At 47.8% G+C, this 17,772-nt stretch overlaps 1 protein-coding gene and 1 non-coding gene across 2 annotated transcripts in view; both read right to left on the bottom strand.

The window, feature by feature from the left end:
- The window catches only part of PIGK (phosphatidylinositol glycan anchor biosynthesis class K), a 156,603-nt gene that overhangs the window by 30,781 nt on the left and 108,050 nt on the right, over window positions 1-17,772 (bottom strand).
- LOC114811487 lies at window positions 13,270-13,399 on the bottom strand. Its single transcript, XR_003759185.1, has one exon. It is a non-coding gene; the product is annotated as a small nucleolar RNA ACA64 (small nucleolar RNA).

Genomic DNA, 17,772 nt, shown 5'->3' with positions numbered 1-17,772 from the left:
ATTCTCGGTGGAAATGCGAGTTAATTTAAGTAAAATTAAATTTTTGGAAGAATACATTATGTAACTCGGAAAAGTTCACCGGCTACGTTTCCTTTTAAATGGATCACCCGTATTTTAATCTCTCTGAATAACATGGATAAAAATCTGCTTTTAAAAAAGAGCAATTTTAAAAACGTGTTTCCTTTTTTAGGCAAAAACCACCACTTGAATGATATAGGTTGAAATAATGACAGAAAACAAGAAAAAAGGTATTTGGATCATTCAGCCTAGTTCTCTTAAAAAAATCGTCTTGGACCACGGGTCTCCAGTACTAGAACCGACCGGACCGTGAGCCCGTCACCGGGCAGGGACTGTCTCTATCCGTTGCCGAATGGTCCATTCCAAGCGATTAGTCCAGTGCTCTGCACATAATAAGCGCTCAATTAATACTACTGAATGAATGACCGGATGGCTCTGGGAAAGACGTCCGCAGCTTTCGGTTGACGGTCAACACTAGCTTCTATCAAAATGGGGATAAAAAAGGAGTGTGAAGGGAAATGAACGAGAAACTTAAGCAGCAGTGTGGGCTAGTGGGCAGACCAAGGATTTGAGTCCTGCTTGCGCCATCTTTTTTTTAAATGGTATTTATTAGGTACGTACTATGTGCCCGACACTGTCCTACGTGCAGGGGTAATAACAATAATGATGTTGGTATTTGTTGAGCGCTTACTATGTGCAGAGCACTGTTCTAAGCGCTGGGGAGGATACAAGGCGATCGGGTTGCCCCACCTGAGGCTCACAGTCTTAATCCCCATTTTCCAGACGAGGTAACTGAGGCACAGAGAAGTTAGGTGACTTGCCCAAAGTCACACAGCTGACAAGTGGCAGAGCCGGGATTCGAACCCATGACCTCTGACTCCCAAGACCGGGCTCTTTCCACTGAGCCACACTGCTTCAGACAATGCTAATGTTGGTATTTGTTAAGTGCTTACTATGTGCAGAGCACTGTTCTAAGCGCTGGGGTAGATACAGGGTCATCACGTTGTCCCACGTGAGGTTCACAGTCTTAATCCCCATTTTACAGATGAGGTCACTGAGGCCCAGAGAAGTTAAGCGAATTGCCCACAGTCACCCAGCTGACAAGTGGCAGAGCTGGGATTCAAACCCATGACCTCTGACTCCCAAGCCCGGGCTCTTTCCACTGAGCCATGCTTGCTAGACAGATACAAGATAAATGGGTTGGGCACAGTCCCTGTTCCGGAAAGGGCTCACAGTCTGCTGTGTGACTTTGGGGAAGTCCCTTCACTTAATAATAATAATAATAATAATAACAATAATAATGTTTGTTAAGCACTATGTGCCAGACATTGTACTAAGCACTGAGGCGGATACCAGTAAATCGGGTTGGACACGGTCCCCGTCCCACGTGGGGCTCACAGTCTCAATCCCCGTTTTACAGACTGGGTAACTGAGGCCCAGAGAAGTGAAGTGACTCGCCCAAGGTCATGCAGCAGACAAGTGGATTAGAACCCATGACCTTCTGACTCTCCGGGACTCATCCACTCATTCATTCATATTTACTGAGCGCATGAGAAGCAGCGTGGTTCCGTGGAAGGAGCCCGGGCTTGGGAGTCAGAGGTCGTGGGTTCGAGTCCCAGATCTGCCACTTGTCAGCTGTGTGACTGTGGCCAAGTCACTTCACTGGGCCTCAGTTACCTCATCTGGAAAATGGGGATTAACTGTGAGCCTCATGTGGGACAATCTGATGACCCTGTATCTCCCCCAGCGCTTAGAACAGTGCTCTGCACATAGTAACCGCTTAACAAATACCAACATTATCATTATTATTAAAGACGGTCCTTTGTCAGGCTGCGTATGCTCCTGTGTGTGGAGAGAACGCTGTCCAGAGTTTGGACATCTTTGAAAACAAATGACAGTTGGCGCTCCCTAGTCATCCTCTTCCTCTGCTTCTCTCCCTGTTATTGGCATTACGAGTTTCACTGTAGCCAGCCATTAATACTAATAACGTTGGTACTTGTTAAGCGCTTACTATGTGCAGAGCACTGTTCTAAGCACTGGGGTAGATCCAGCGTCATCAGGTTGTCCCATGTGAGGCTCACAGTCTTCATCCCCCTTTGCCAGATGGGGTAACTGAGGCCCAGAGAAGTTAAGTGACTTGCCCACAGTCACGCAGTTCACAAGTGGCAGAGCCGGGATTCGAACCCACTTAACTTCTGTGGGCCTCAGTTGCCTCATCTGTAAAATGGAGATTAAGACTGTGAGCCCCAAGTGGGACAACCTGATGACCCTGTATCTACCCCTGTGCTTAGAACTGTGTTCGGCACATAGTAAGCGCTTAACAAATACCCACGTTATTATTATTTTTATTATATCACCTCTCTACCCTAAAGGGGTCTGCCAATGAGTAGACAATTTCCCAGTGAGAGCACTTGGGCAAACCTGTGAGTCAGAAGGACCTGGGTTCTAATCCTGACCCCTCCACTTGTTTGCTGGGTGATCTTGCCTGTTACCTCAGCTGTACAACGGGGATGGGGAGCATCCCCACGTGGGACATGGACTGTGTCCAACCTGATTAGTTTGAATCTACCCCAGAGCTCAGCAGAGTGACTCAAATGCTTATAATGGCCGAAAAAAGAGGTGATCTACAAAGTTATGGATCATTACCATTAATTTCTACTCAATAGTAGGGAAATATTTTAGTGCTCGTCTCCTCCATTACAGTACTAGCTCCTTGTTCGTGGTGAACATGACACTTCGGTTGCAGTGGAATGACCAAGGGGACAGAGCGTGGTCCTGAGAGTCGGAATGACCTGGGTTCTAATCCCGGCCCCGCCACTTGTCTGCTGTGTGACCCTGGGCAAGTCACTACAATTCGTCTGTGCCTCAATTACCTCATCTGTAAAATGGGGATTAAGAGAGTGAACCCCAAGTGGGACACAGACTCTCCATCCTGATTTCTCTGATTCTACCTCGGCGCTTAGAACGGTACACGGCACTTAGTAAGCGCTTAACGGATACCATAAAAAAAAAAAAGAGGGCAGGTGGAGGAGATAGGATTTCAGAAGGTCTGAGGAGGGGGTGAGTGACTTTTAGTTCCACTCACTCATAAACGATCGATTTAACTCTCTTTTCAACAGAAGGATCGGGACTTCTAAACTTTAGTAACCTAGATAACGAAAATGAGACAGGGCCTAAAATTCTTATCATTCAATAATACTCTGCGCTATTTAGCATTGAGGGATGTACAGTAGCTCCAATATTTTCTACATATATACAAGAATAAAAAAAAAATTAATTGACATTCCAGTGTTAATAAGTTCAACATCTGTTCTGGATTCTATTTACTCATTTTCTGCGATCGATTCTCCCTAAGTAATGATGCTATTTTAGGACAATCTACAGGAAAGAAAATAGAAAATATAAATGAAAGCTTCTCCTTCCTTTTATCCGGGAAGCAACACCATGAAATGTTTCTGAAAGCATTTCTCCCTGTTGCTACAACCAATGAGATTATCTGTACAGATGTAATAAAAATCAAATACCACTCAGATGAGGAAAAGGATCAATTCTAATGCTTTTTTATTCCTAAATATCATAGCTGAGCATTAACCTGCCCGCTCAGTTGTGGACAATAGTTTGGGGAGAGTGAAAATGAGGATGAGGGGAAAATTTATCGCTGGAAGTTTAAAAATGACCTGCAGTGAACGGAATTATTCGGGCTAAAATCTAACTCTATTTTTGGCATTTCACTGCTTGTTTGCATTTTTATTCATGGTCATCTATTAAGCCCTTACTCTGTGCCAGGCACTGAGCTAAGTGCTGGGGTAGATACGAGCTAATCAGGTGGGAGACCGTCCGCGTCCCGTGCGGGGCTCAGAATCTTAATCCCATTGTACACCTGAGGCAACTGAGGTACGGTGCGGCCAGGGATTTGACCAAGATCACATAGCAGACTCGTGGGCGGGCCAGGATCAGAACCCGGGTCCTCTGACTCCCAGGCCCGTGCTCTGGTGTACTTTCACCAAAAGGAGGAGAAAGGAGACCGACAGGGAAAGAAACTCAAATCGACGGCTGTTCTGGAAAAAGGATCTGCTAGGGGAGACAGTGGAATTATTGGCTAAAAGGAAATTTGAGGAGTATATTCAAATTTTTCCTGGCCTTAAAGAGCACAGTTCTAAATAATAAATAATAACGGCATTTGTTAAGCGCTTACTACTGTTTTAAGTGCTGGGAGGATACAAGGTGATGAGGTTGTCCCACGTGGGGATCCCAGGCTCAATCCTCCTTTTACAGCCAAGGTCACTGAGGCCCAGAGAAGTGAAGTAATAATAATAATAATAATGACAGCATTTAAGTGCTTACTATGTGCAAAGCACCGTTCTAAGCACTGGGGAGGATACGAGGTGATCAGGTGGTCCCACGTGGGGCTCACAGTCTTAATCCCCATTTTCCAGATGAGGTCACTGAGGCACAGAGAAGTGAAGTGACCCGCCCACAGTCACACAGCTGATAAGCGGCGGAGCCGGGATTTGAACCCATGCCGTCTGACTCCCAAGCCTGTGATCTTTCAAGCAGCGTGGCTCAGTGCAAAGAGCCTGGGCTTCAGAGTCAGAGGCCACGGGTTCGACTCCCAGCTCTGCCACTTAGCTGTGTGACTGCGGGCAAGTCACTTCACTTCTCTGTGTCTCAGTGACCTCATCTGTAAAATGGGGATGACGACTGTGAGCCTCACGTGGGACAACCTGATTACCCTCTATCTACCCCAGCGCTCAGAACAGTGCTCTGCACATAGTAAGCGCTTAATAAATACCAACATTATTATTACGATTATCTTTCCGCTGAGCCACCCTGCCTCTCAGAGTGCTGGGGATAATCAGTATTGTAACAGAAAAAAGAGTAAGGAAGAACATTCCGAACGAGATTCGGAGAGCTGATTTTTCATATCGTGCCCAAATCCAAATCACTGCCACTGATTTTGTAGATTGACACTAAAAAGTCAATGACTGAATTTTGAGGTGTGCGTCTAATGACAGGCACCACTACTCGATGACTTACAGACATCGGCGGCACAGATTCCCAGATTGTTGCTGTTCGACCGGAGCGCTGGCATCAATCACAGCTGGAGCTGTAAGCTTCATTTTAAAAATAAGTTTTCAAGAAGGCTGCACTGAAGCGTCTTCAATAGCGGGCGATACAGATGTCCTTGGGACATTTCCTTTAAAGAGGCCTTCGAACATCGGGTACCATGGCGACCACTGGCCTGGGAGCCCCATGGGGGACAGAGATTAACTTGTATCTACACCCTAGATTTAGTACAGTGGCTTGGTACAGAGTAAGCGCTCAACAGATATCACAATTACTAACCACGCGTCTGTTGAACCCATAAAATCCATATCCTTTTTAATGTCTTACTATGGATTTAATAACGTTGGTATCTGTTAAGCGCTTACTATGTGCAGAGCGCTGTTCTAAGCGCTGGGGTAGTTACAGGGTCATCAGGTTGTCCCACGTGAGGCTCACGGTCTTCATCCCCATTTTACAGATGAGGTCACTGAGGCCCAGAGAAGTGAAGTGACTTGCCCACAGTCACACAGCTGCCAAGTGGCAGAGCGGGGATTCGAACCCATGACCTCTGACTCCCAAGCCCGGGCTCTTTCCACTGAGCCACGCTGCTTCTCTATTACTATTTACTTCATCACATATCAATCAATCATATTTACTGAACGGTTACTGCGCGCAGAGCACAATACCACAGATACATTCCCTGCCCACAACAAGAGAGGGCATATCAAATGGCATTTATTATTATTAGTAATAACAACAGTACTTGGTACGCGCTGTCAAGCACTGTTTTAAGCGCCGGGGTAGATATAAGCTTAATCGGGTTGGACACGGTCCCTTGTCTCAGGTGGGGCTCATAATCTTAACTGCCAATTTTCAGATGAGGGAACTGAAGCACAAAGTAAAATGACTTGCCCAAGATCACACAGCAGACAAGTGGCAGAGCTGGGATCAGAACCCAGGTCCTCCTGACTCCCAGGCTCGGGCTCTATTCACTAAGCCGCGTCCCTTCTCATTCGTGGGCAGGGAATGTGTCTACCGACTCGTGGCTTAGTGGAAAGAGCAGGGGTTTGGGAGTCAGAGGTCAGGGGTTCGAATCCCGACTCCGCCACTTGTCAGCTGTGTGACTTTGGGCAAGTCAGTTCACTTCTCTGGGTCTCAGTTCCCTCATCTGGCAAATGGGGATGAAGACCGGGAGCCCCACGAGGGACAACCTGTTAACCTTGTATCTCCCCCAGTGCTTAGAACAGTGCTCGGCACATAGTAAGTGCTTGACAAATACCATCGTTATCATTATTACTGTACTCTCCCAGGTGCTCAGTATAGTACTCTGTACACAGTAGGCACTCAATAAATGTTGGTATTTGTTAAGCGCTTACTATGTGCAGAGCACTGTTCTAAGAGCTGGGGTAGATACAGGGTAATCGGGTTGTCCCACGTGAGGCTCACGGTCTTCATCCCCATTTTCCAGATGAGGTGAAGTGAGGTGCCCACAGTCACAGAGCCGACAAGTGGCAGAGCCGGGATTCGAATCAGTGACCTCTGACTCCCAAGCCCGGGCTCTTTCCGCTGAGCCACGCCGCTTCCCATAATAATATACATAATAAAAACCACGGACTGACTGATAAGCAGATGCACTTGCAGACGCAATACCCGAATAGTCCCAGGTTACCAAATTTCCAAAAAAAAAAAAAAATCACAGCCACCTCGCCGAAAGATATATATATATATACCTTCAACCAAACACCTGATTCTGACTTTCTTTAGTGAGATTCCTACTAACTCATATATCCATTGTTCTCGTCTGTCCGTCTCCCCCGATTAGACCGTAAGCCCGTCAAAGGGCGGGGACTGTCTCTATCTGTTACCGATTTGTACATTCCACATTAAATACTATTGAATGAATATATCCAGTTGAGTGATAATAAGAGCTCATCTGACACTGATAAACGGCGACAGTCTGGGCTACAACAGACAGTCCCGGCATCCTCTCCGTGTATTTCGGACGAGAGACGGAACGAGGCTCTTAGAAGGCGGAACGTATTCGAACGTCCGACTGGGAACGACGGATTCATTCATTCATTCAACAGTATTTATTGAGCGCTTACTATGTGCAGAGCACTGTACTAAGCGCTTGGATTGTACCAATCGGTAACAGATAGAGACAGTTCCTGCCCTCTGACGGGCTTACAGTCTAATCGATGAACAGCGGATCTAAATCTTCAGGCTGTTAAAAGAACCATCTCAGACGACCCGCACTACTTTCTGGAAGATGTCGAGGTAAGTCTTGCCTCCCGGTTTGGGATTAAAAAACCCCCCACCGTGTGACCATCCTCCACTGGGATAATGACGAGTATTTCTGAGGGACTGTGCTCCCCTGGAAACTTTCATTTTCTATTTTCTACTTCGCAGCCACAGCAGCAGCACTGACAAGCGAAGGTAGTCCTTGGAGGAGTGTGATCACACAGGAAGTAGAATATTTTCCTTTCCCGGCACCGGTGAGTAGGGATACACAGGCATTTCTGCAGCACGATTAAAAACAAAACGGCAACACCTACCTCTAAAAAAGAGGGAAAACCGCTCAAACATCCTCGCGACCGTAACAGATGTTGAAAATAAGTAGAGGGGACTTCCTCCTGAGCCGTTAACTTGGAAAAGGAGGAATCCCGGCAAAAAGTTAACGACAAATGTTATACTGTCTGAAACTTCTGAAAAAGTGTAATGAAACATGCAAAGTCAATATTGACATTTTCAAGGAGTTTCAGTCTCATTTATTCTTTATGAGAAGGAACATTTTGGAAGTGTCAATCATCACACTTTATAACATATGTCGCCAAGGTTAATTTAAACTAATTTTAGAGTATGTCTTGGGTCTTACTAAAGGAGGAGGGTGTGACAGAGGAGTTTCATTTTTTCCTGCTGTCTCAAAAGTAGTTTGTTTCCTTCTTTATTCACTCATTCATTCAATATTATTTATTGAGCGCTTACTATGTGCGGGGCACTGTACTAAGCGCTTGGAATGTACAAATCGGCAACAGACAGAGACAATCCCTGCCCACTGACGGGCTCACAGTCTAATCGGGGGAGAAAGACTGACAAAAACAATAGCAATAAATAGAATCAAGGTGATGTATATCTCATTAACAAAATAAATAGGGTAATAAAAATATATACAAATGAGCGAACGAGCACACTTCAGAACTATAAATCGAAGGGTGCGTGAACACTTTAGAGATTATATAGCAACCTCTAGTTAATGGGGGTAATACAGAGTCTGTATCTTCCTAATCAACTTCACAATTATCTCCATATACTGGGATTCTTCAAATTTCTTTTTCAGAAATAAAACCTGGAAATACTCTCTAGGCCCACAGATATCAATAATATCACTACAAATCCCAATAATAATAATTATGGTATTTAAGTGCTTACCATGTGCCAGGGACTGTACTAAGCGCTGGGGTGGATACAAGCAAATCGGGATGGGCACAGTGCCTGGCCCAAGTGGGGATCACAGTCTCAATCCCCATTTTACAGACGAGGGAACTGAGGCCCAGAGAAGTGAAGTGACTTCACTCGATCGTATTTACTGAGCGCTTACTGTGTGCAGAGCACTCTACTAAGCGCTTGGAAAATACAGTTTGGCAACTAATAGAGACAATCCCTACCCAACAACGGGCTCACAGTCTAGACCTGCCCAAAGGTCACACGGCAGACAAGTGGCAGAGCGGGATTAGAACCCATGACTTTCTGAGTCCCGGGCTTCTCAAATAAAGAAAACTGAAGGCTGGGGAAAATCACAAAGTGTGGATCAGACTCTTGTTTTCCCTCCCTCAGCCTCTGGGCTGCCATTCATTCATTCAATAGCATTTATTGAGCGCTTACTATGTGCAGAGCACTGTACTAAGCGCTTGGAATGGATAATTCGGCAACACATAGAGACAATCCCTGCCCACTGACGGACTCACAGTCTAATCGGGGGAGACGGACGGACAAAAACAAGACAACGTAATCACGATAAATAGAATCGAGGGGATGGACACCTCATTAACAAAATTAATAGGGTAATAAATAATATATACAAAGGAGCACAATGCTGAGGGGAGGGGAAAGGAGAGGGGGAGGAGCAGGGGGAAAGGGGTCTTAGCTGAGGGGAGGGAAGGGGGAAGAAGCAGAGGGCCGGGGGGGGGGGAGAGGGGGAGCAGAGAGGGAGCAGAGGGAGCAGAGGGAAAAGGGGAAGCTCAGTCTCAGCTCATAATAATAATGTTGGTATTTGTTAAGCGCTTACTATGTGCAGAGCACTGTTCTAAGCGCTGGGGTAGACACAGGGTAATCAGATTGTCCCACGCGAGGCTCACGGTCTTAATCGCCATTTTCCAGATGAGGTACTTGAGGCACAGAGAAGTGAAGTGACTTGCCCACAGTCACACAGCTGACTAGCGGCAGAGCCCGGATTAGAACCCACGATCTCTGACTCCCAAGCCGGGGCTCCTTCCGCTGAGCCACGCGGAACCAACCAAGAGCGGGATACCCAAACAACTGGTTCACGGTGAACTGATACGGGGTAGTCAGAGGACGGGTGGAGGAAAAAAAAACACTTTAAAAACAAATTGAGGCAAGCCTCAAAGCGTGCAGCGTAACAGTGGGAGCTGGCAAAGTGTTCAGCCTAGTGTGTACCGATCAGAAATGGGTACGCGGGGGGTTTCAAAAGATGGTAGCTCCTAGCCGGAGTGGTGAAGATAGTTAGGCACTGTGGGTCACAAACACAACAAAAATCAACCTGCACAGACTCAGACTGCCAAAGGGATGACCAGACCACCTTTGGTCTTATCAATCATTCATTCTTTAGTTACATTTATCGAGCGCAAGTCCAACATAATAATAAACAGACACAACGAACTTACATTCTAGAGGGGGAGACGGACATTGATATGAATAAATAAATTACAGGTATATACGCCACCGTTAGCGTCATCATCTAACCTGAATGATGACTACAGATACAACCTCCGATACAATATAACTTTGTCATTAATTCCACAATTGAAAATGATGGAACGTGAGCCCCACGTAGGACGGGCACATATGGATTAACTGTGATAGCCAAACGCCGCCTGACAGAGTCAGTGCCACGGTGCTGCCTGGTGGAAAACACAACCTTTATTCTACCCAAAGTCGATACAGAGAGCAACTGCTATGACTAGGTCAATACCAAGAACTTAAAACCAAACGATGTGAAAAAGCTGCTTGTTTTGCCTGCGGGGCTATTTGCGGTGTGGAGTTCCACCTCTCTATTATCCCGGTGGGTTTTCGGGAAAAACGCTCAAAGGAACGATATCGGAATTTGGCACAAACTTGCACTGGGCCTAAGATGGATCTGTAGATCTTGGTATATCCCGGGTCTGGCCACCATCCCATCAGTGGCATTTACTGAGCGCTTATTGTATGCGGAGCACCGTACCGACCGCTTAACCGCATGAGCCTGGGGAAGTCACTTAACTTTTCCGTGCCTCAGTTACCTCACCTACAGAATGGGATTTAAGACCGTGAGCACCGTGTGGGACACGGACTCTGTCCGACCTGATTAACTTTATCTACCCCGGTGCTTAGTATTCATTCATTCCAACGTATTTATTGAGCGCTTACTGGGTGCAGACCACTGTACTGAGCACTTGGGAAAGTACAATACCTGCCCATAATGCGCTAACAGTCTAGAGCGGGAAACAGACATTAATATAAATTTCAGATATATACGTAAGTGCTGTGCCTGGCACATAATAAGCACGTAACAAATACCATACTGATAACAACAATTACAGACACGTAAACATTAAAAAACCCCAAGGTTCAGAGGTTGCTTATCCTCCGACGGACGTCGGACAGCGTTTCCTAAGGAACGAAGATTTTGGTAGGAAGCAAGAATGGGTGTGAACTGATTCCGGGTCATCCTTAAAACTACTGGATAGATGCCTCGATTAGGCAGTTGGTCTTCGGCCAACCCCCCTCACGAATCTGGACCACCTGCACACAGACCACACCGGAATGATTTCTTTGGGAAGCGGCACGGCCTAGGGGATGAAGCACCGGTCTGGGAGTCGGAAAGACCCGAGTTCAAATCCTGACTCGGCCACTTGTCCGCTCTGCGATCTGGGGCAAGTCACTTCATTTACGCCTCAGATCCCTATCTGTAAAATGGGGATTATGACGGTGAACGCCACGTGGGACACGGGCTGTGTTTGACCTGATTGGCCTGTAGCTACTCCAGTGTTTAAAACAGTGCCTGGCACGTAGAAAGAGCTTAATGGATACCATTAAAAAAAAAAATGGGTTTGGGAAGGATTGAGATGGCGCGTGAGTTTTGTTTGAGAATGTTGAGAATGGGACCCGTCTCAGCAACCAGTGAAACCTTCAGTAAGCCTTTTGGGGATTGAGAGACTGTAGCCCAAATGATAATAATGTTGGTATTTCTTAAGCGCTTGCTATGTGCAGAGCGCTGTTTAAGCGCTGGGGTAGACACAGGGGAATCAGGTTGTCCCACGTGGGGCTCACGGTCTTCATCCCCATTTTACAGAGGAGGTAACTGAGGCACAGAGAAGTGAAGTGACTTGCCCACAGTCACACAGCTGACAAGCGGCAGAGCCGGGATTCGAACCCACGACCTCTGACTCCAAAGCCCGTGCTCTTTCCACTGAGCCACGCTGCTTCTCACAGCCACGCTGCTTCTCACATGATCTACAGTGCCCCTTCTAAGACACCTGAAGCCAGAGGAATCCTCGGGGTCTTAGGCCCCTCACTTTCATACAAAGGGATAATAACGATGTTGGTATTTGTTAAGCGCTTACTATGTGCAGAGCACCGTTCGGAGCGCTGAGGTTGTCCCTCGTGAGGCTGACAGTCTCAATCCCCATTTTACAGAGGAGGTCACTGAGGCGCAGAGAAGTTAAGTGACCTGCCCACGGTCACCCGGCTGACAAGCGGCGGAGCCGACCATCTCACCCCTCTCCTCACCTTCAGAAACAGGTTCCCTCTCAGGCCGCAGCGACTCTCCCATCGAACGGGTGGTCTCACCGAACGTACGAATCCTAGCTTATCTTGGGGAGGCTGGGACGGCCCCATCGGAGACAGCCCCTCGTCCCGCGTGGAATGGCAACGACGCGGGCTAGGCGTCCCCAAACGCACCCGTTTCCCGGAGCTGGAATGCTCCCGGCTTCGGTCGGTCATCCTCAACGTCTGATCGCGCTGCAGGTAAAAACCTCTCTGGACGGGACTTTCCTCACCCAAGACTAGAACGTCTGGTGCTCGCCAGCCTTTCCCGTCAGACGGTAAGTTCCTTGAAGACAGGGTCTGTGTCTCTTACTCAACTGTGCTTGCCCGAGTGCTTGGCACAGAGCTTTACACACAGTAAGTGCTCTGGTGATCGACCGAAGGAGCTTTCGCTGATACTGGAACCGGGTGACCAAACTGAAGTATTCATTCGATAGTATTTAATGAGCGCTTACTACGTGCAGAGCACTGTACTGAGCGCTCGGACTGGACAATTCGGCAACAGAGAGAGACGGTCCCTGCCCATCGACGGGCTTACGGTCTAACCGGGGGAGACGGACGGACAAAAACGACATAATCACGAGAAATAGAATCGAGGGGATGTACACCTCATTAACAAAATAAATAGGGTAATAAAAATATATACAAATGAGCACAGTGCTGAGGGGAGGGGAAGGATGGGAAGCAGCGGGGCTCAGTGGAAAAAGCCTGGCTTTGGGAGTCAGAGGTCGTGGGTTCGAATACCAGCTCCGCCACTTGTCAGCTGTGTGACTATAGGCAAGTCACTTCACTGGGCCTCAGTGACCTCATCTGTAAAATGGGGATGAAGACTGTGAGCCTCTTGTGGGACAATCCGATTACCCTGTATCTACCCCCAGCGCTTAGAACAGTGCTCTGCACATAGTAAGCACTTACCAAATACCAACATTATTATTCAGAGGTCATGGGTTTGAATCCCGGCTCTGCCACCGGTCAGCTGTGTGACTGTGGGCAAGTCACTTCACTTCTCCGTGCCTCAGTTACCTTATCTGCAAAAACGGGGATTAAAAACTGTGAGCCCCACGTGGGACAATCTGATTAGGCTGTATCTACCCCAGCGCTTTGAACAGTGCTCTGCACAGAGCATTCACTTAAATGCCACCATCATCATCATCATCAAGGGGGGCCTGTCGGGGCCTGGGTTTTGTCACCGACACTACAGGGCAGTGGGCGACAAGCTTTAGGCCCCCGTGTCTGTGGGCGCCGGGGTCTCACTCGCGGCCACGGGTCAGGCCGCGGGCGACTTTCAGACGGCGTCGGGCGGGGGCCTCGCCCGCCCTGGGACTCGGAGGACCTGGGTTCTAAAACCGCCCCGGTCACCTGTCTGCTGTGTGCCCCTGGGCAGGCCGCTTCACTTCTCCGGGCCTCAGTGACCTCATCTGGAAAATAGGGATGAAGACTGTGCGCCCCCTTGGGACAACCTGCTGACCCCGCAATACAATAATAATGGTATTTATTATCAGAAGAAGCAGCGTGGCTCAGTGGAAAGAGCCCGGGCTTGGGAGTCAGAGGTCATGGGTTCAGATCCCGGCTCCGCCGCTTGTCAGCTGTGTGACTGTGGGCAAGTCACTTAACTTCTCTGTGCCTCAGTTCCCTCAACTGTAAAATGGGGATTAAGACTGTGAGCCTCATGTGGGACACCCTGATTACCCATGAACAGTGCTCTGCACGTAGTAAGCGCTTAACAAATACCAACATTATTATTATTTGTTAAGCGCTTGCTTAAGTAGTTACAGACGACAGGGACGTGACGCTCCTGCCTGGGCAGGAGTCTTGGATGCGACGTACAAGACTGCCGAAGGGGACTGGAAATTCCCCTCCTCTTTACTTTTTGCCCCCTCTTCCCCCCAAGGTAACTTTGACTACTTCTGGATTCCCGGGGAACCGGCTCCCTCTCCTTCTGAGTTTATTCACTTGTATCTGTGAGTTTTGGGCATTCGGTATTCGTCCCAACCCCACGGCACTTGTGTAAATATCTAGAAATCACATCTTAAAAATGATTTATTTATATTAACGTCTGTCTTCCCCTCTAGACTGTAAGCTTGCTGCGGGGAATGAACCTATCTACCAACTGCGTTGTACTGTTCTCTCCCAGGTACTTAATAATAATAATGATGGCATTTGTTAAGCGCTTACTATGCGCAAAGCACTCTTCTAAGCGCTGGGCGGATACAAGGTGTTCAGGTTGTCCCACGTGGGGCTCACAGTCTTCATCCCCATTTTACAGATGAGGTCACTGAGGCACGTAGAGTGAGGTGACTTGCCCAAAGTCACACAGCTGACAAGCGGCGGAGGTGGGATTTGAATCCATGACCTCTGACTCCCAAGCCCGGGCTCTTTCCAATGAGCCACGCTGCGTCTCTAAAATACTAATGTTGGTATTTGTTAAGCGCTTACTATGTGCCAAGTACTGTTCTGAGCGCTGGGGGAGATACGAGGTAAGCAGGTTGTCCCACGTAGGGCTCACAGTCTTCATCCCCATTTTACAGATGAGGTCACTGAGGCACAGAGAAGTGAAGTGACTTGCCCATGGTCACACAGCTGACAGGCGGCGGAGCCGGGATGAGAACCTCCGACTCCAAGCCCGGGCTCTTTCCCCTGAGGCACGCCGACAGTGCTTTGCACAGTGTAGGCGCTTAATAAATACCGCTGACTGACCGAACTTGGAGTCCATTTGATTCAATTAGACCTTCTAGCAACGTACACGGCGGGGGCCCTAAACCGCGCACAGTTGAGAAGAAAGAACAGGAGTCAGCAGAGGTTTCCCAAGTGCTTAGAGCCCCCCAGAAGTGGGGAACTACAGGAGCTGTGAAGAACCAACTGCTGGGTCTCCGATCCACCCTATGTATTTTTTCATCTCCGAATTACTTAGTGCATTTTCCAAGCTATCAGCGATAACTCCTCTTGGGCTCCGAAACGCACAACCCTCGGCATACCCAGAGTATTTGCCAATTAAGCATCTTACGTCTGATTAATTTTTAACTGACCCAACTGACCTTGTAAAATGATCAAAGAAACGTGGCCCCGTGCCGGCCACCTTTTGGATCTTAACAAATTAAAGTGACATGAATCTAAAAACGCATAACAAAATACAACCTGATCCCCCTTTTTGTCATTAACAATGACGGAAAGAAATAGTACCCTTCCACAGGAACCTTCACTGCTATTGTTCTTGTCTGTCCGTCTCCCCCGATTGGACCGTAAGCCCGTTAAAGGGCGGGGACTGTCTGTTACCGATCTGTCCATTCCAAGCGCTTAGTACAGGGCTCTGCACATAGTAAGCGCTCAATAAATACTATTGAATGAATGAATCTGTTACCGATCTGTCCATTCCAAGGGCTTAGTACAGTGCTCTGCACATAGTAAGCGCTCAATAAACACTATTGAATGAATGAATGCATTTCACACCTTAATTCTAAAATTGGGCTATTAAGTAACAGTGTAGTTTAACTTTGGTGTCAGAGTCTCATGAGGGCAGAGTTTGCTACAAGTTTAGTACAGTGCTCTGCGCACAGTAAGCGCTCAAGAAATACGATCGAATGAAAGTCGAGTTGTAATCCACAGTGCGTTTGATGCCTTTTCCCATGCACATGCCCCAAAAGCCCCAACGCTGTGGCCAAGCTCTTCAGGTATTTCGGTTCCTTACAGCTCCCACTCCAGCTCCGCGATTCTCTCACCCTCCTTCCCCGCATCCCCTTCCTCCTGTCTCGTCGGTCCCTACACACCCATCTACCTCCCCCACCACTATCCTACTCCAAAACAGCTCCGGGTCTTTGGCCGGACAAGGAAAAGAGGCTGCAGAGGGGATGGAAAGGAGGAAGAGGGGGAGGAGAGGGTGGGAAGGGCGGGAGAAGAGGCCACAGTAATAAGCGGTGGCCCTGGCTGTAGCTGACTTTAAAAATTAAAAGTTGGAAAATGGAAAAAGGCTAGGTGGCTTACAAGGGTTGGACAGCAGGGCCAAGATGATGATATCTGTTAAGCACACGCTGTGTGCCTAGCACTCTGTTAGGTGCTGGGGTAGATACAGGATATTCAGATGAGGAACACAGTCCCTGACCCATCGGGGGCTCGCGGTTGAAGTGGGAAGAAGAACAGGTATTATTTAGTCCTCAACTGGAACCTGAGGCACAGACTTCATTGAGGTCCCACAGGAGGCAGGTTCTCATCCCGGTGTCACCGGACTCCTAGCTGCTTCTCCCAGCATGAGGGGAATGTGAGGGAGCACCTAACGGCAGCTGCGTCCATTGGCTTTATTTTTAGGAAAAAATACAAAAGCCACGGAGAGGAGGAAGGGAAATGAGTTGAGCGGGGGGCGGGGGGAGTAGGAGAGTCAGTAGGAACTGGGAGGCGGGTCAAAAGAAGGGAAAGGAGTGAACTCACATTAACATGAATCCGTTTTGTAGCAGATTCCTCTTTAGGAAAATGATAATAATAATAATAATGTTGGTATTTGTTAAGCGCTTACTATGTGCCGAGCACTGTTCTAAGCGCTGGGGTAGACACAAGGGAATCAGGTTGTCCCACGTGGGGCTCACGGTCTTAATCCCCATTTTACAGATGAGGTAACTGAGGCACCGAGAAGTTAAGTGACTTGCCCAAAGTCACACAGCTGACAAATGGCCGAGCTGGGATTTGAACCCATGACCTCTGACTCCAAAGCCCGTGCTCTTTCCACTGAGCCACGATGAGTCCCGCCACCACACACGTACCTCAGGGTCGAACCATATTTTCCAGGAATATAACCTCAGTGAACTGTGTGCTGCACCTAAATACCAAAAGTCATATTCTTCTCAATCCTGTCCACCAGATAGCCCTGCAGTGCTGGGAATTGCACTGTCTCCACTGACTGCTCAAAAGATTCTCTCAAGACTTTGTCCATCCAGCTCTCTATAACGCAGAGCTGGATTCTTGCAGAAGCCACGGTATGGAAACCTCGCGATGGAGAACAAAATCCATGTCTGATGTCACATTCGTGTGCATTAATAATAATATTTATTAAGCACTTACTCTGTACAAAGCACGGCTCTAAGCGCTGGGAAAGAATACACAGAATTAGATACGGTCCCTATGCGCCAAGGGAGACTGACCAACATTTCTTCCAATGCCACACCAAACTCTTCCCCAGCAGATGCATATCGTTGGAAGAAGTCACTCCCAACATCTACGGTTGTGTACTACACAACACGTACGGTCAAAACCCACGTTCTGGCAGAGCTGAGTGTACCTCGATGAGCAGAAATTTCCTCTTTTGACCTTGCCGAACAAGAATTTCCCATCTATCTCCATCTCGTCTCTAAATGAGTTCCAAAAGGCAACCGGTCATTTCTCTTCGTGCGACTCTCAAGCCGCACAAATTTAAGAGGCAACATCTGGAAATTGTTTTTCAAAACTTTCAAAAAAAAAAAAAAGCAATCGGCCGAGGGTATTCACTGAGCGCATACTACGTGCACAGCAGTAAACGCTTGGGAAAAGTATAACACAATAGTGAAGAGACGTGATCCCTGCCCACAAGGGGCTTATAGTCTATAGGGGAAGACAGGCGTTAAAATAGATAGATCAGGGAGAAGGAAATAAAGGAGCATAACTACTGTGGGGCGGGTGTGAGAATCGACATAGTCGAGGAGCAAA

This window comes from Ornithorhynchus anatinus, chromosome 4 (genome assembly GCF_004115215.2).
Source record: "Ornithorhynchus anatinus isolate Pmale09 chromosome 4, mOrnAna1.pri.v4, whole genome shotgun sequence".
Lineage (NCBI taxonomy): Eukaryota > Metazoa > Chordata > Mammalia > Monotremata > Ornithorhynchidae > Ornithorhynchus > Ornithorhynchus anatinus.
Note: the sequence above shows the minus strand (reverse complement) of the source record. Positions and strands in the feature narration are given on the sequence as shown.